Raw genomic sequence first — 20,128 nt, 5'->3', positions numbered from 1 at the left:
TCTAGCTTAACAGAAGTTGTTCAAACGTTTGCAAGTGAATACCAGCAGCACTAATAAATATGTGCTGCGTTGAAGCGCTTTAAAGGTCTCCACTTATCACATCTCGATAAAAGCTATTTGAACGTTTCAAACGGCAACTCCGCAACTATTCTGCACATGTTGTTCAAATGCTGCATACAAGCGTTTGAAGTCTTTCAAAGAGCAATTCATTAGCTCTTATAGACGCGAACGCTAGATCACCGGTTTAATAAAACATTCTTCTGGATGCGTCGTATAGTTGATTTATTGCAGTATAAACATTTTTTTAAACCACTAAAAGATATAGCAACGTCAACGTCAGTGATGCCCCGAAAGATTTTTTTTTATTCTCGGAAACTGAGGAACTCTATGAAAATTGGAACAGCATTTTATAATTATTGAATAACTTTGATCAGACAACAGTCGAACAACAACCGAAATGGAAAATAGAAAATTTCTGTTCAATAGTTGAAATTTTCCGGCACACAGTTGTCCAGAAACGGCGAAGAGGGTTTTAAACAACAACATCAGAATATTTTTATATTGTTGAATACAATATTCTGCTGTTGTTGCTCAAAACCCTCTTCGCCGTTCCTAAACAACTGTGTGTCGGATAATTTCTCCAAATTCAACTGAACAACCATTTAACAGTAGTTTTTTATTTTCCATTTCGGTTATTGTTCAACTGTAGCCTAATAAAAGTGATCGAGTAAATGTTTAGGCAACAAAAATTGTTACTTGGGTATAATCTTTTTACGACTATTTTTGGTTATATTTATGGAGATTTTGTTTTGTTTGCGTTTTCTGGTTTATTAATCATGTTCATCGAGTTTTCGTACGCAACATCTACTAACGATACGGCTTTTTTAGTTTATTGCCATCTTCTTTAACCGTGTGTACTCTTAGCGTTTTTTTTCTACTAAAAGTTTTCGTTGTCGCTCATCCCATAGACCATTTCACGAGACGTTTGGGAACTTGATTCATGAACGAAATTTTGACAGAAAGTTTGGAACTGCTGACATAATGCGCGGGTAAACGGCATCAAGAACATCAGCAGGATCCGTGACACCTGTCAATTCGTGAAATGGTCTATTGTTTCGGATGCACTAAGAGCAATCCAAACCTGTATACAGTCAGTTTTTTTTACGCGGGGGATACGTACCTCGTAAAAAAACGCATAAAAACCGCGGTAATTCGAAAATCCGCGTAAAAAAAAGAACTCATTCAAAAATCCGCGTAAAAAAAAACCTCGCTAATTTAAAAATCCGCGTAAAAACAAGTTTTTTTTTAAATCCGCGAAAAGTAGTCCAGCAAGAAGGGCTTTAGATAAAACCCGAGACGCTCTAGAACCAGTATTTAAAATTGTCCTCTTTGACGGTCATTCCGAACCTTTCGGTGGGCGGAGGGTATTTTTTGGACTAAGTCTTTTACTAGATAAACACTTAAACGTTTCTGGTTCCAAACCCACGTTAATTCGGAAATTCGCGAAAATTGTTTTGAATTAGCGCGGTGTCGCGTTCGGTTTTTAAATGAAAAATAAAAATTCGCTCTAAATCGTTACAATGACAGTTGGTAGATGGGCGAACTGTCATTGTAGCGGTTTCGAGCAGATTTCAGGAAGTTTTAAATCGTGATTTAAAAAGCGAAGGACAATGATAGAATTTTTTTTAAATCACGTTTTACTTGGAAAATTCAGATCATTCAGATGATATAAAAAACTGATATAGCTGATCAACCCAATTCATAAAAAAAAATCGGAACATCCGCAGAACAAACTCAAATAAACAAAAATGGCGAGTGCGACACCATGCAGAACAGAATACAGCACGGCATATACACGACCATTCAATTCAACTTTTGCAATATTTGAGTTAACGAATACCCCGCTACTCAAAGTTGAAAAATAAGCGCATATGCCTTTTCTACCTAAATCAAAAAATTGGTGCTTGATAGTAAACACCCACAAAGATAGTAAACAACGTCCCTACGGAAGCCAATTTTCAAAAAGTTTACTTGCAGAGGTAGCAAATATGAAATAATGTTGGCTAATATCCAAAATGGTAAATTCAATATCCAATGCAATGCAAAATTTCAGCTAAATCGGAATTCAGGAGTATTTGGTCTAAATTTCACTTTCTCGACTTATGAAGAAAAGCATAGTTTGTAATAGTTTTTTTTTGTGCCAAATGTCTTATGCCTTGTTCACACTATAGCAGATATCCCGTGATATCGTGATCTTGATACATACATACATCTAGTTTTCACGGAAAATTTGGAGTATGGGATTTGAAATCAAGATGGGCAATATTACATCATGTGAACTGGTTATTAGAAATGAATAAAACGTCGAGGTCGGGTGTTATCCAAAAAATCGAAATTTTGCTAACTGTTCGTGAAGGCGATATTTTGAACACTACTTCTAAATAAAACTGTCAAAGTCAATTTCCATTGCCACCCAATGTACACCAATCAGATAGTAATGATTGTATACAATATATGTCAAACTTTCGAGACGGTCTTGTGGTCTGGTAATTTATATTCAGTTCGAGGTCTTGTCTCGTCGTTCTTTTCATCCTCGCTAGGTATGGGCGAACGGCTCACGAGCCGTTCATATGAACCGGTTCTTAGGAAAGAGCGAAAGAACGAACGGCTCACGAAAAAGAACCACGGTTCTTTGGGCGCACCAGAACTGTTTGGTTCGCGCGAACTCGAAGTTTACTGAGACAACACGAACTGTCAACGCTCGTGAATCATTGTGAACCATGAGTCGGTTTAGAGCCGCTCTTGCAAAAGAGCCGTTTCACCCACCCCTAATCCTTGATATATTTCACAACGCAAGCGTATTAGCCAAATTTCATACGGGTTTGTCTATTGATGTCGCGTTTACAAAGGCAAAAAATGGTTACTGCGTTAAAAATACTGGAGGGACTTAATTTGGTTGCGGATTGTTCTTTTTCAACTCGACGACAAGGTTATCCAGCTTCCTTGACCTACAGAAAACGTCAAAATGGGCTGCGTGCACTATACGCCATTACCGTTCGTGAAAAGCTGGATATGCTGGATATGGGGGTGGTGACATACTCATGAAAAAAGTTGTCATGGACGTAGACAATTGTTTGAGCCAACAAAAACATTTGAAATGCGTTTTTCTCGGTTTCATGTCTATTAAATTTTAGCCCATTCTTCAACTATGGACATCCCGGTAAAAAATTGATACATTTTTCAGATCAGTGTCCGAATTCCGAGCACACACTTCTTCGGAGAGAGAAAAATTTCGTATACTATCAATAAAGAAATTTTCTTCTCTTCAAAGAAAAGTGTTCTCGGAATTCGGCCGCAGATTACGTTAGCAACAATAAATGCAATCACTATTGTTTTCAATCCGTTTTGCACACATTTATTTTTCAGGCGGAAAAAAACGATCTTGCCATCCAAAGGATCGATTCAGCAGAAAATCGCGCGCAGGAAAATCGATTCAAAAAATCGATGAATCGACTAGAAAAGATCGATTTTGCAAAAATCGGATCGATCTTGCCCATTACTACCCGCAGTTCATGTTGTGTGAACACGCAGTTACTCTATGTGTTTGTAAGGTTTGTAAAGTCGGAAGAAAGTTCGGAAGTCGAAAGTCCGACTTCCGAACTTTAATTTAGTGCTGGCGCCACAATAATAACTATCTAATAATTTATTACAACAGGAATAAAAGCAAGTGATGAAATTCTCAATGTATGAGATGACCATGATATAATTGAATTATTTTGATAATAGTATGACTAGTCGTTTAAAGTCGTTTCAACAATATGTTTTCAAGCATAACCAATGACTAGTGCACAATACCTTAAGGTCTAAACATAATTGATATGTTGCGGCTGGGTTTGAGGCAATTTGACAGTCAGTCCATACATTTTCTGTCAAATTCATGTCAACGCAAAGCAAACATAATCCATTGTGCTCCATGCCTTTACTCTCGCAGTATGCAGCAGACACGAGTTTCGCTGCGCGTGAACGAAAACCGAACTAATTTGTATACTGTTAATTTGGTGATGACAAGGTGGTGAAAGGAGAAGCCTTATTTTCAATATCATTGTATCTAATAATCTAATAATCTTGTCATCTAATTTTCAATATCCTTATACGGTATTGCCATCTTGTTTTCGTTTTCATCTGGCGGATTGAACACGATAAATCGATTTTGCTAATAATCACAGTTTTAGGCGCATTGAAGTCATCAGATGGCAGCACTTAGCGATACAGCTTTAATCCCTTGTCGGCACTGCTTGGGTTAATAATTCTGCCTCAGCCGTCAAAGAATGCTGTAGAATGTTCTCCTATTCGATTTGTAGCTTCCGTTGCAGGTTATTGTTTGTGATCTTCTACATTATCAATTTCACTATTCATTGCTTAAATTTTCAAATCGATTTATCAACATTTGCAAAGAACTGAGAAAATCAAATTTGGAAATTTTCACTCATCCTTTGAGGTTTTATTTAAAAACGAAACAATATTTATTTTGGTGAATACTGCTAAAACTATTTTTAACTAAGTTTTTACATTACTGCGTTGAATATTCTTGCGCTGTTTGAAATTATTTTTTTAGCAAAAGTAAAGTATTGATCAAGATTTTGTGTCAGACTGAAAATCATTGTTTTATACGTCTCTTAATATCCTCAAAACTCACTTACAACGAGTAGCAAAGCATAGCATACCATATTTCGTCAAAATTCACATACGTCAAGCACAACATAAACAATGTTGAAATAATTTAAGTGAATGTGAAGCATTTTTTTTCTCTTCGTCACCTTCGCCAATTTAATGAGAGTATCTTTGAGATGTTTACATTTTGTGACTCACGCTAATTTGTAAAATTACACGAGATTTGCCTTTTAGTATTGTTGTGATGAATTGAAATTTCAAATCATCTAGACCATATAGACCTTTTTATGTACGAATGTGTTAGTGCCATTAGTTGAGGAAAATATTTACAAATAGCTGTTTTGTTTGCAATGCTATGTTTTTAGCAGCAGGACAAATATTCAGTTGAACACTCATTATGTGTATCAAACTTGTTTTTGGATAAACGTTTTCATTCGTGATCAGAAATCGGAAGAAGCTGCTGAACATAATCGACCAAAAATGGTAAAAAGTGATAAAAGTCGAAACAAGAAGATGCGATGATTTACAGTTTGGAGGAAACAAAAGCAACTTTACACGGGTGTACACGTTTACTAGTGTGCGTAGGTGAAAGTCACTTATCTCTATAGGATAGTTGATTGAAAACAACCGTACAAATTTGATTGGAAGTAACATGACATTTTTCTGGGTTTGCGAATCTGGTTAAGCTCACCACTGAAATGATATAGACCTTTTTACGTACGAATGTGATAGTGCAACTAGTTGAGGAAATATTTACAAATAGCTGTTTTGTTTGCAATGCTATGTTTTCAGCAGCTGGAAAAATATTCAGTTGAACACTCATTATGTGTTTTAAACTTGTTTCTGAATAATTTTTTTCATTCGTGATCAGAAATCCGAAGAAGCTGCTGAACATAATCGACCAAAAATGGTAAAAAGTGATAAAAGTCGAAGCAGCGAGATGCGATGATTTACATTTTGGAGGAAACAAAAGCGACTTTAAACGGGTTTACACGTTTACTAGTGTGCGTAGGTGAAAAGTCATCTATCTTTATAGGGAGTACCCCAACGGCCTACAGATGGCAGGTTCATAGTGTTGCCTTGAGATTATATGCAGCAAAGCCCAACTTGGATATCTGGAGTACTTTGTGATAAGGTCGTGTGTCCAAACGTAAACAAAACGAGTGAGAGATGATTTGTGCTTGTAAAGTACAAGGGATATAACTCTCACTCGTTTTGTTTACGTGTAGGCATACGACCTTATCACAAAGTAGTCGAGATATCTATGTTTCTTTAGTCTATGCTCAATAGAGATAAGTGACTTTTCACCTACGCACACTAATGAACGTGTAAACTCATGTAAAGTTGCTTTTGTTTCCTCCAAACTGTAAATCATCGCATCTCGTTGCTCCGACTTTTTATCACTTTTTACCATTTTTGGTCGATAATGTTCAGCAGCTTCCCCCGATTCATGATCACGAATGAAAAATTCATCAGAAACGAGTTTAGAACTTATAATAAGTATTCAACTGAATATTTGTCCAGCTGCCAAAAACATAGCATAGCAAACAAAAAGGCGATTTGTAAATACTTTCCTCAACTAGGTGCACTAATACATTCGTACGTAAAAAGGTCTATGGTAAACCCAAATAGATACGTCACTATTTGGCCTCAACACTGGGCAGAGTGGGGCGAGAAGAGGGGCGCGTGCAAGTGTTAGTTCCTCCTCACCTCGCTTTTATAGACCATTTTACGAACTGACAGGTGTCACGGATCCCGCTGATATTGATGTTGCTTTTACGTGCGTATTGTGAGCGGTTTCGAGCTTTCCAGCTTTCTGTCAAAATTTCATTCATGAATTAAGTTCAGAAACGTCTCGTAAAATGGTCTATACTCATTGTGGAAAGATATCCAGCCAGAGATGCCAGAACTATTTCGTGAAAAAACGTACATAGATTCTACGGATTTCCCCCTTTTTTCTATGGATTTCCTATATATATGTTCATCCGTAGAAGTGAACAAATCCGTAGATCTACAGAAGAATCCGTAGAACTGGTAAGCCTGTAATCCAGCTGGTGAGAGGAGCGGATACGGAACAACAGGAGACTCAATGTGACTCTAAAAATCTGCGCTTCGCTGATAGTCGAAGTTTTTTCATGGTTTTTGCAGTTTTCTGCCAGAATCTCCTTATATTTGGGCAGACTCTCTTTAAATGTATGTAGAGCAATTTTTTGAATCACAGATAGATTTTTTTCTTATTTCAGGTTTTTTGCTGGGCCAGGACCATTCGCCTGTATTGGAAGTTATTTGCCTCGAGGACCAGGACCATTTGCCTGTATTGGAAGCGAAAATTAGGCAATAAAAACGTTCCTTTGGGTTGTGACATAGGGCTTGGTTGAAGTGAATGATTTCTCGAGGGGTTTCTTAAAGCAACCGATAGTAAAAATTGCTAAATCTCGATAAACTTTGCAGCTTTGTTTGTTTATGTTATTTGCCTTTGCCCAGACTACAGACGGTGTTATAAATAGATACGCAAAGAGAAAAGTAGTAAATATGGCAACCCTTTACTAATATTTAATTTCAAACAATTATGGCAACCACGGTTAATTCATTTCGCATGACTTTTCATACGCACTAGAAAGCGTAATGAAATTCCGAAACTTTGTGAGGATATATTACTGAGTTTCAAAGCTTGTTCATGCAACTTTTTAAATGTTTTGTTATTGTAATTGTTATTGTTTTTAAATTAAAATAATACGAGCATGCGATAGAAGCACAGCCAAACAGACGTCCCACTCTATACGAAATTTTAAAAAAATTATGACTTCAAATAACTTGTGTGACACCTATTGGACATATTCCGCAAAAGATAAACTTTTAGCCTTTCTGTTGGTTTTGGCAGCACGGCCTGCGACAACTGTCTACTGAGTTCAAAGGGAAAAAGCACATCAGCGCCACCACCGCGGCGGCGGGAATATTCCGCATAACTAAAACACGTTAGAATTGACTGTGATTTTTGTTCGGTCAACCAAACGATCAAATAAATTTTACAGCAGCATCTTTTTTTGTGACAGCTAAAACTATAATATGTTTCATTGATTAGGTTAGGTTATAATGATTTGATTCACAATTTTACTTTCAATTTTCATCCCTCGCTTACGAATCGCTTTGGGCTATATTCTTCACTATCTTAACTATCTCCGCAGTATCTTGCCTGTTTTTGAATTGTCCAAATTAGTCGTTTTTCAGTGTCAATTTGCCGCTCTAAATTAACTTACAGTAGATTTCACGCGGTTTCCTTGGGGGCAATTTGGTTACCAGTATATCAATTTATTTTCAGGTTCCCTACAGGTAAGTATTAATAATTTTATATTTTCTTCACTATTCTCACTTTTTTTTAAACATTTAACTTACAGATTTTCAGGCCGCGGATAATAATTACCAATATATATCTCACAGAATCTCCTTCACTTGAATTGATTTAATTTGTAATAGTGCAAGTTCATACGTCCGCTCAACTTTGCGGTAAACAAATATCTCAGTGATGCTGACGTATAGACGTCTAGTCACTCATCGCTGGGAGTCTCTCATTCGCTTTCGAACTTCTATATTCAGCCGCGGTAACATACTCCCGCCCGTAACATCCGGCACCTTCTTCAGAAGTTCCGGATTTACCATCTCGAATCTCTAGTACAGCTAGATTTACAACCCCGCGGAGATGTAACTTTTCATCAGCAGACAGAACATTGACTTGTCTGACAACTCCGTCGGCCCCTGGAAACAATTGTGTTACCTTGCCACGTCTCCAGCTCTTGCGGTTCTTACCATCTACCATGAAAACTAAATCACCTGTCGCTGTTCGTTGAACCATTTACTACCACGATTAATTGTCGGCAAGTACTCGGTGACCCACCTTTCCCACATCCGATCACACAAGTATTGAGAGCGCTTGTAGACATCTTGTAGATTCTCGGATGAACTAACTGGATTCACTTGGAGATCCAAACCGGACACTGTACCACGGAGGAAGTGGTTTGGGGTAATTGTTTCTTCACCTGCTAATTCCTGTGATTTATAAGTCAAGGGACGAGTGTTTATCATGTCTGCTGCATCTGCAATTGTTGTGCTAAGGATCTCGTCTGTAAGTTTCTTACCATCGTCTAACGCTCGCATTGCCTCCTTTACCGATCTCACCATTCGTTCCCAAATACCACCCATATGTGGTGTGCCTGGGGGATTAAAGTGCCATGCAGAGGAACTGATGACTTGTTCTGCGCACTCTCTGTTGATTTGCCTCTTTGTCTTTACTATTTCGTTCCACGCACCGCGAAAACAAGTCGCGTTGTCAGAGAATATTTCCTCCGGTTTGCCATATCTGCTGCAAAATCTTTGTATAGCCATAAGACACGATTGCGTAGATAGTGAGTGCACGACTTCTAGGTGCACGGCACGCACGGCTAGGCAAGTGAAGACTGCAATCCAGCGTTTTTCCTTTCTCCGCCCTATAGTTACCTCAACAGGGCCCAAATAGTCCAAACCTACTGCGCTGAATGGTCGTTTACTGGGCGTTACACGCTGAGCAGGCAATGGGGCCATTTTTGGTGCACACGGAACGCAGCGATGCACGCGGCACCATACACATTCTCCTACAACATGTTGAATAGCTGTTCGTAAATTTGGGATTTCAAATTTTCTTAGTAATTCATTAAATACTGTTTCTCCGCCAGCATGACCGAACTGTTCGTGATAGTGTTGAATAATTTTCTTTGTAACATCATGGAAACGGCACAGAATGACTGGGAATCTCTGTTCAAAGGATATTTTTTCAGCATGTACCAACCTACCATCTACTCTCAAAATACCATCTTCGTCTAGCGCAGGTGAGCATTTGTAAATTGCTTTGCGCGGGACATAACCAAGCAACATTGAACCATTCCGTTGATCACCGCCCTCAGAAACGCCACACAACCATACGCGTGTTCACTAGCATCAGTAAATATGTGAATTTCGAGCGATTCGACATCGGCAGACAAAGCATTTCCTATATAACACCGTGGAATCCGGATTTCTCGGACATCTGGCAACAGACTAATCCACCTCTTCCACAGACTTAAACTCTCAGAATCGATTTCTGCATCCCAATCGCAGTCTTTGCGCAAAAGAAGTTGAAGAATTATTTTACCGTGTATCGTGAAGAGAGACAGTAAGCCCAACGGGTCGAAGAACCCCATAACGCAGCTCATGGCTATTCTTTTCGTTGGGTGCTTGCCCCTGTGAAGATACTGATCGACTTCATCACGTTGCGAAGTGGAGAAAGAAAATTCATCAAGAATCGGGTCCCATATTATTCCCAAGACACGCTCTCTAGCAGTTTCCTTATCCCGGTTAAAGTGAACAGTAGCAGATTGTTTCTTCTCGCCCAAACTCTGTAGCACCTCCGGAGAATTAGATACCCAGTTTCTGATCTCGAACCCAGCACCTTTATGTATAAGGGTAACCTGTTTCGCCGTCAAAATAGTCGTCGACATAGTGACGATTGATGACGGCAGCAACGGCTTCCGGATATAGGCTAGCGTATTCTGCTGCGTTAAGATTCTTAACGTATTGGGCTGAACTTGGTGAACACGTCGATCCAAACGTCGCAACGTCCATTACATAGACTGTTGGTTCTTCTTCGGGTCTGGATCTGAACAAAAATCGCTGAGCCTGTCTGTCGTTTCGAATGATCTTTAGCTGATGAAACATCTCTTTAAGATCACCCCCTATGGCAATCCTCTTTTCTCGGAAACCGATAATCACATTTACCAGAGGCACTAGCAAATCAGACCCTTTCAACAGCTGCGAGTTAAGTGAAACCCCTTGCACCGTAGCCGCGGCATCCCATACCAGGCGAACCTTACCCGGTTTTTTGGATTTATCACGACATTGATCGGGAGATACCAAGCTTTAATATTTTCCGTTTCAGTCAGCTCTTCTTTTGTGGCAACATGCGCATAGCCCTTCTGCTGGTAGTCAACGATCTGCGTTCTCACGTTTTGGTACAGCTCGGGATTTTTCGCTAACTTTCGTTCAAGTTGTAACAACCTACGCAGCGCCATCGGGCGACTATCGGGAAACTGTACGTTGTCAGATTTCCAAAGCAGGCCAGTTTCAAAACGTTCTCCGTGCGTTTAGTGGTTCTCTCCATTATTTCCCTAGCTTTGGCATCATTGGTTGATTCTGCCGGTTTTGCAACCACAGACTCTTCTAGCGCGTAATGTTGTTTAAGGAGATCGTGGATATCCTCGTTAATGATCTCTTGGTGAAAGCAGACATACCCACCAGCTGGGTCTGCTTGTTTCGGACCGTATGCCGTCCAACCCAGTTTACACCGTACGGCGATTGGTTCTATCATTGAACCCATCTTTACTTCCAGCGGGGTGAATGAATGAACATTTTTCAATCCAATAAGGATTTCCGGGTGACCATCGTACGATGAAATTGGTAATCCCCGCATATGTGAATAATGTTCGGCCAGATCCTTCACATTCAGTTTCTGACGAGGCAACATAAGACGTCCCACTGTACGCACCGTTCGTAAAAGTATTTTTTCTTTGGATCCAACGGCCGATGCCCACACGTTTACCTTTCTGGATTTTTCCTTGACTCGCGAGACATCTGTTGTCCATCAATAGTTAGCTTTTCCCCCACACCGACAACACCTAGTCGGTCCGCTAAATTGCTTTCAACCAATGTAACTGACGCACCTTCGTCTAGGAAGGCCAATACGGTTAGTTTGTTAACACCGCAGTGTAGATCTACTGGAATGATCCGAAACATCACCGGACTGTTAGTCCGAATGTGTGCGCTCATGCCAACTATCCGATTCGAAGGGCCATTTACGGGATGCATTAGTGCATTATGGGCCGATGGAGCGAACTCAACATCAACATCAGCCTCGCACGCATCTTCCGCAATTCGCGAAAGAAAATTCGTTAACTTGCGCAATGTTACTTTCCTCCTTCCTCTTTTGAACTCGACCCATTGTCGCTTCTCTGTATCAGGAAGTTTTTTCACCATATCTTTTATCAACAGCGGATTTACTAGATGCTGTTTCATTTCAGCCGCTTCAAGATGCTCGCAAAGCTGCTCTACGGCATTACTGAATGGTATAAAAGCACACAGGTTATTTGGCTTCAAAGAGTCCAACTTGTGAATGCGATCAAGGTGACTCTGCAGCAGTTGCTCTGGTCGACAAAGGTGTTGACGAAGTTTATGAATTACTCGCGGAACTGATTTCGGCAGTAGTAGTTGCCCACGAACTAGATCGAGTGCGTTGCCCTTTAGGCATTGCTGCAGGCGCGACAAATTGTCAATGTCGCTAAAGCCACGGGCTTCCGTCGACGACGTGTAGGCGGCATAAAACAATGGCCAATCTTCAGGCTTACCAGAAAATGCTGGAAGCTGTTTGCTAATACCGTGTCTCGCTGCAAGTTGAGCCTTTGTCGGTCCGGAACGCGGTGGGGGCTTGGCTAGTTGGCTGTGCTCTTTGTGGGAACCAGACGTATTCGTCATTCGTTCATCATCCGATATTTTATCTATTTCGCTGTCCGTTTCGATCACACTTTTCTCGTCTTCATAGTCCGTAGCACTATCGCTATCTGTCTCCACAATGTCTGATTGCTGCCTCGGCCTATCTTTCACCGGATTGGTCACATCAGGATTACGCAGTGGGGTGCTTTTGCTCATAATTTGGCCGGATGGTGCCTCAAACGGACTAGCTACTGAATTTGTCTTCGCTGTACTTCCCGTTTTAATTTTTCCCAGCTGGTGGTCAATGACAGACATCCGTCCCTCAAAGTTACTTTCCAATTCTTGGATACTTCGTAGATGATCTTGCTTCACCTTAAGCTGATGCTCCAGCTCGCGAGCTTTTTCCTTCAGCTCCAAATTACGCATTTCCGCCTCCCATTGTGATTCCATTTTTCGCATCGCTTGCTCTTCTAGCCACTTTTCATCTTGAGAGCGTTCCGGAATTTCATCTCTTTCTGTCGGATCATTTTTTCTGTTTCCCATTCTTTTTCCAACCATTGCTGTTCCTCCTCCATGGCTTTCATCCGGTCTTCCATAGAAAGAGTTGCCCTGCCGACAGACGATCTAACAGATGCATCCGACTCTTCCGGGTTTGGAGCATTAGACGCATTTTTCTTAATACGGCTTTTCTTTGGCACCTCCGTAACGGCATCGGTTACAGCAACGCAAGAGTAGTGAAACCACTGGTCGCAGCAGTCGCAAGCAACCATCCCTTCCTGTTGTATTGAAGCTGCCTTGCACTTTCCGCATGCCGTCGTCGTGAAGTCTAGCTCGTTATCGCTCATCGTGCCGTGGTATGGTCCGAATCAATTTGAAATTTTAGTTTGTTCGGTCAACCAAACGAGCAAATGAATTTTACAGCAGCACGTTTTTTGTGACAGCTAAAACTATAATATGTTTCATCAATTAGGTTAGGTTATAATGATTTGATTCACAATTTTACTTTCAATTTTCCTCCCTCGCTTACGAATCGCTTTGGGCTATATTCTTCACTATCTTAACTATCTCCGCAGTATCTTGCCTGTTTTTAAATTGTCCAAATTAGTCGTTTTTCAGTGTAAATTTGCCGCTCTAAATTAACTTACAGTAGATTACACGCGGTTTCCTTGGGGGCAATTTGGTTACCAGTATATCAATTTATTTTCAGGTTCCCTACAGGTAAGTATTAATAATTTTATATTTTCTTCACTATTCTCACTTTTTTCAAACATTTAACTTACAGATTTTCAGGCCGCGGATAATAATTACCAATATATATCTCACAGAATCTCCTTCACTTGAATTGATTTAATTTGTAATAGTGCAAGTTCATACGTTCGCTCAACTTTGCGGTAAACAAATATCTCAGTGATGCTGACGTATAGACGTCTAGTCACTCATCGCTGGGAGTCTCTCAGTCACTTTCGAACTTCTATATTCAGCCGCGGTAACAATTTTGATCCACGGAGATAAATCTCGTGGTACGTCTGCTTATCTGTGATAAAAGTACAACAATCCTTTCAGAAAAATAACTAATTTTGATAGGTGCACATTAAACTACAAAGCGGCTCGATAATCCAAAAAACTCGAAATCCGGAGTAAATTATTTTTCAAAACTAATCCGATAATCGAATCCGACTAGTATTTGTAATTATTGTAACTCGTAATAGAGGTTTCCCGTCAAAAATTTTTATTCGCTTAAACGATGTCTTTAAATTTTAAAAACCGACCCTCATTTAAATTTTTTTTCTTTGGGGCTTGTAACTATTGAAAAAAAAACGAAAAATGCACATTTTACCCCATCCTGCCGAATACACTTTTTTGCGTTTTACCCTTTTTCCTCTTAGATTAGAGGTGGATTTCATTCAATGAGACACATAAAGGTGATGAGATAGCGGGAGAAGAACGCTAATGCTACAAGTATGCCATTATAGTGTTTATGAAGACAATAATAAACTAAACTTAATTAGGCGTGATCTCAGACTCGAAACACAAACCGTGTTATTCGATTCACGTTGTTTTTTCAACCATGACATTGTTTTCGATTTACTGTCTTATGTTGACGAGCTTTTTTTCCGCACCTGCATGTATCTTATATAACTTTATTGATATCAATTTTCTGGCAACTGGTTCATATCTAGGACAGGACGTGACAAGAAAGCAATCCACAAGACAGTTGCGATCAGCTGATTTCAGTCTGTTTTCAACTTATGACAGCTTTATGTATGTTCGATCCGTTCGATCGGTCTCAACTTGGATGCAATCCGGATCCAGAAGCGTGAAAAACAAATGTTATCCGATCGGTAGCTCTAGTATCGCGAGTGCCAATCCTAAATACAACAATGATACTTTTGATATTATTGCCGACGTTAAAAGATTCCGGTTTTGGTCGTGTTTTGATTTTGCAGCTTGAAAAACAGCAACAATAACAAACGTACAAGCAAAAAAACGTCACCCGTGGATTGCCTTAGTGGCTTCTACACTGAAATAATCTCACCTGTTCATATTATATGGGAGTGTTATAAATTTGCACTATTAGAACTTCCAATCAAAACGATGTGATCGATGCATTCTTCATAGGATCGTCTGATAGACTCACATTACTACCAAGCTTTTAAAATAGATTAGAAAACCCTTTGAAAACTAAAGAACATTTAATCCATTAGACTCATTGGAAATGCCATAATTTATATCTTGACATACAATAACAATTTCATAGGAAAATCTCATGCATTCCTAGTTATTATCCTTTGAAATAACTTCACTAAAAGGACTGTTTCTTTCATATGATATGTACATGAAAACAAATCAAAGTGTTTGTTTATGAAAGATACAAGAATTTATTATAAAAATAATTATTTTAACAAATTTGTACTTGGTTGTCGACTGTTAAACGGCAATCCTATAAATTAAGGAGGCAAAAATGAGTTACGTCGGTCAGTGACGGTCACAACTATTGAGAGACTTCACTACCGACTTCCTGAAAAAAAATTACCGGTTCTGAAAAGAAATTACCGGTTCAACGTTGACCACTTGATCCCAGTTCCAATGGTCTGTTCGTTGTTTGCCCTACGATTTGATAAGTGACAATTTCTTCGGTGTGATCTATAGTTGTGGATATCTATGTAAGTTTAAACTCAAATGAAGTATTGAAAAATAACTTACCCATTGGAGATAAGCAAATATCCTTCCAATCGCCCAATACGACGCAGTCTTTTCGTGGTGTAGCCATTTTGAATAACAATCTGGATTATTCGATACCAAATCCAAACGTCAGAACAAAACTTCACTAGTATACTGACAAGAAGTCCAAAGTCACGGCGACGTGTGTTTTTCATTGGATTTATCAATAAGATTTATATGTTGATTTGGAAACATGGCAGTTTTATATATCTACTTGATGAAATGTATTCCGCAATATTGCCGGTAAATTTAAATTTTCGCGTCACATGTTAGTCGTAAACGAATATCAAATAAAATGGATATGGAAATCCGATAATAATTATTTCATTGTGCGATTCGTAAAAATTATTGTATCACATTTAATTTACAAAGGATTTCCAATGGAATCATCTAAAATTGAGCGATCTTTTGGTACGTTAAATTCATTGGACAAATTTAATAGAGAATATATGTCGACTTGTTTCAGTGAGTTATTCTTCTCTTCGTTCAAAATTGCCCTCATGAAACATTATGATTTTTCGGCACGACACTTGCCAGTGTTGCCAACAATGTTTAATTAGCAAAATATAAATATCAAGGATTTTCCAAGTCCTGGATTTTAATTTTAATTAACTCATTTGATAATGCTAGTTCAATTGATTTAAAGATATATGTTAAATTTATTTGAACCAGCCATAATTTCAATTCATTATGGGTTCCTCTTGCTTTTCATGAAATGAATCTGCTAATGTTTATCATACGTAGTTTCAAAAACATGAATAACAATTCGAATGTTGATTTTTATAGACATTACACAGTATAGTGTATGATAAAGTTTCAAAAAATTGTTGAACCAAAAGCTGTTCATTCACTTGATAAGCAAAAACAGTGTGAACAAAAAAAATAGTTTTCGCAGCACGACCAACCTTACCGACTAATATTGTCCTTTCACAAGGGTATGGTAAGAATGCAGGGTATTTTTAAGAAAAAGAAGAAGCAACACCCGCAACTGACAGACATCTCAAACACTGGTAAAAAAGTGCTGTAAGGAATAGCACTCGATACACGTTCAACTGGGGATAGTGAAATGTTCGTAATTGAAATACAAAAATAACCGAATAAGTTTTATTCTCTACACCTCATTAGTTAATTAGAGTCTTTTTATTTGTTTCTTAGGTTTTCGTTTGTCTTGATCGAGCAAAGAATATCATATTCATCATCAAAGGCATGTACGATTTATTGCTATCAGCGATGGGCACCATTTCGCCTATATTTAGATCGGTTAGTGAATATGATACGACAACATCGGGTACGGGTTTGTTAAAGTTCGCATGCTTTTGGTGATTTGATGTATTTATCACAACAATGCCATGATATATAAAATAAAAGTTGTGGGACAACTATGTCTATAAAGCTCAATTTTGAAGATGCAGGAGACAGACATAGAAACGATGCGCTGTAGACTTTTGCGGTACTGGAAGACATTTATGTTATCTCAGGAAACAAATTTTCAAAAAAAAAAGGCTTTCTGAAGCATAGGAATTCTCAAGCTGGAACCAACAGAAGTTATGCGGAATCTAGGCCTTCGAATTTCGTTTAGCGGTAGGGCTCAGAAGCTTCGGTTTTTCGAAAAATGTCCTCAATGGAAAAATAAATTAAAGCTAGAGTTCCCAGCTGAAAAATATATAATTTTTTTTTTACCACAAAAGATCAAAATAATGGCAGTGGTCCAAATCTTACAAAAAAAACACTAGATTTTAACGTTTATTGCATCTTTAAGAAATTTGGCATCACAATTTATTTTTATCGAACATTTTTTTATTGGTAAAAAGGTATAATTTTACCCGCACGACTTCCCGAAGTCCGATTATGCTGGAATTTAGAATAGTGACTTTTTTCGAGAAGACGAAACTCTTGAGCCGTACCTCTAAATCTCTGAACGAAATTCAGAGGTCTTTTTCCCATATATATCATCGACACATTTTTTTGTTGAGGTTTTAACCGGCGGTCATTCACCAGTCAATGAAAACTATGTTATATTGCATACTGTTTAAGCAACATCAAATAATGGATTACAACTAGTTTTTTCGTAGAACATTCTGATTGCAAACCATATCAATGCGGCTCTGCTGCATAGTCGAAAGCAAGTAATCAAGGGGGCTTCAATGCTATTCAATTTCAATTGAAGTAAATTAAGAGTGTATACGCTTTGACAAACAAGTTCATGAGTCGCATTTTTATCGGTGCTGTCTGAGATTGTCATTTTCGGTTGTCAGTTAGAGCCAGAGATGCCAGATATACAGACAAATCTGTATTATACAGTCTTTCTGTGTTGCGATACAGACACGCATAAGCCTACAGATTTTATACAGACATTTAGTATAATACAGATATTACACAGATATCTGATATTCTACATAATGGTTTTACCAGTATACACAAAAAAACGAACACAAAACCAAAAGTCACTGAAGCCGTTGCTGGAAAAAGTGAACTAGGAACTGAACACTTTGCTGAACATATTAATCTTGCGTTTTTGAGAGTGAAATCATGACAACGGGAATCGAGTCAGGCTATCGGGGTTTTTATCGGCCCCGTGGGCACTGATCTACCTGTTTCGCCCCCAGTAACAAACAGCTGATTGTCTCGATCGATTGCCATGCAGGTTATATTGGTGTAAAGACCGTTTGTTCTATTCGGAGCAATATCCAACGTTGAAGAATTGCTTAAAATGTCCCAAACCTTGAAGGTACTATTTTTATAACCGCGAGACTTCTGCCATCATGTATCAGTTTAGCTACATTACGACGAACGACGATTTTTATCACGGGAAAGACTCTTACTTCTATGTGTTACTTAGATTTAAAAGATAAATTAGTTATCGATTAATCGACCAACTATGATAGACTCGAAAAAGAACAATCAAAACGAGCAGTAAAACAAAACAATCTGACAGGTCGACAAATAATTAGGTATCAATGTATCGGTAACTTTTTTTCGCAGCGGTATACAGACTTATACAGACATTTTTATGGATTATACAGACTTGCCAAAAAAAAGTCTGGCATCTCAGGTTAGAGCGCAAAATTCTAATTTTCCTCTGAAATCACAATAATAAAATTTAACAGTGCGCTAAGTAAAATCGACCAATCAGAGAGGGCTTTCGCTTTGACAGAACTTTGGGTGATTTTTGGTTTCTCTTATCACGTCCTGTCCTAGGTTCATATGTGAATAATCTCAACTGTATCTTCAGGACAAAAAAAAATCAAACACCTTGAAGAAGGCTAGGAGAACATCGAGATGGATTCGACCCGCGACAAAATGCAGCCGCAAGGATAAGACATTCGAAAACATTGTAAGTATTTAACGATTATCTAAAACTCTCAAGTTGGTCAAGTGAAGATGTTGTAATTCCAGATATCCAAGTTATGGGACATCTCTGGTGAGTGCAACTTCCGTTGTCGAATCCGTTGCAAGTTTCAACAGCAGCAGCGGTACCTAATAATTGCAGCGGCACAATTTCGCTAACAGCTTTATAATATGTATTGCCAACAGGAGAGATAGGATGTAATTAGATATTATACCGGTCATCCATAATAAATCGTTCATTTAAGAATACAAAATGCTGTTAATTCTATATCGTGGCTTAACAAGCTTGAATTCCCAAATCAGGTATGTTTCAGTTTCTATAGAGATTCGAAGCAAGAACTGTGAATGCTTACGCAACCGAAAACAATGAGGCAGAAATTTCGCGGGACGTTTTTATAAGTAAGACAGTTTGTTGAGCCGCGGCACTGTCTCGCAAAATGCGGAACGTCTGGTCGCTTTATCTCAACAACTCATGCGCTCTGATTTTGATGATTTATAGGATCCGATGGTACAGAAGGTTCTGTATTAAAGGGCAACGAAAAAGCTCAGCAGCAGTTGCATTAACTGGCCCGGGAACAACGAATGAGTACGAGTGATAAAATGATACACATGAGAGCCTAAGATTATCTTGCCGCGTTAGATAGGTCATCAAAAATCAGCGAGTGATGGTCACAATCATAATTAAATGTTTGTCCGAAAAGGGTTACAATCCGGATTATAGTGCGTTTTCGCAAAAATTTTGCGAATATGATCGCCGATCGGTTGAAGAGCTTTAAGCTGAAAGAATTCAAGGATAGTTTGCCACTATTTCTGAAACATTTTCTGAAAAGAAGAAATACAGTCGCAGCAGCAACGAATCAAACTTGCTGAACGGATGCTGGATACCTCCAATCGAGTGTTAAGTCTGGATCTCGTTATTGTACGAGTTGCGGAAAGTCTTTTTCGGTGCAGTTCAGAAAGAATTTTGTCAGGTGATATGTTATTTAAATTTCCGTGCAGAAGTTTTTTCATAGTGAATAGAACGACGCTTAGTTTTGTCAACAACTCCACACGCTCCCTAAAATGAATTCAAAAATGATTAGAAAACAATTCATTTTCATAAAAAGTGGAACAACACAAAAATTGAGTAGCTCTGTTGTTATTCAAAATTGTGTAACCATAGTATGGGCAAATACTGTGTATTTATTATTCAGAATGATGTATACAGTTGAACTCATTTTTCGTGTTTAATAAAACTCATTTAGTTCTCAAATAATATCAGTTTATGTGTACAAAATTATTCATTTATTGGATTTAAAACTACTCAGTTTTAAAATTAAAACCTACACAGATTTAGATTTTGGAACCATCAAATTTTTGAATAGAAAAATATTCATTTTTGAATCTAAAACTAACC

The 20,128-nt window shown here is 38.5% G+C and overlaps 1 long non-coding RNA gene across 3 annotated transcripts; it reads left to right on the top strand.

Annotated features, from left to right (window-relative positions):
* The first annotated feature begins 17,666 nt into the window (after positions 1 to 17,666).
* Positions 17,667 to 18,986, top strand: LOC129729643 (uncharacterized). Of its 3 annotated transcripts, none has more exons than XR_008728716.1 (3): positions 17,667 to 18,112; positions 18,583 to 18,718; positions 18,781 to 18,986. It is a non-coding gene; the product is annotated as an uncharacterized LOC129729643 (long non-coding RNA). The 3 variants fall into 3 exon arrangements; XR_008728715.1 differs by lacking the exon at positions 17,667 to 18,112 and adding an exon at positions 18,133 to 18,436 and having other exon boundaries at positions 18,492 to 18,718; XR_008728713.1 differs by lacking the exon at positions 17,667 to 18,112 and having other exon boundaries at positions 18,119 to 18,718.
* Positions 18,987 to 20,128: the final 1,142 nt, after the last annotated feature.

This window comes from Wyeomyia smithii, chromosome 1 (assembly GCF_029784165.1).
Source record: "Wyeomyia smithii strain HCP4-BCI-WySm-NY-G18 chromosome 1, ASM2978416v1, whole genome shotgun sequence".
NCBI classification, from domain to species: domain Eukaryota; kingdom Metazoa; phylum Arthropoda; class Insecta; order Diptera; family Culicidae; genus Wyeomyia; species Wyeomyia smithii.
Note: the sequence above shows the minus strand (reverse complement) of the source record. Positions and strands in the feature narration are given on the sequence as shown.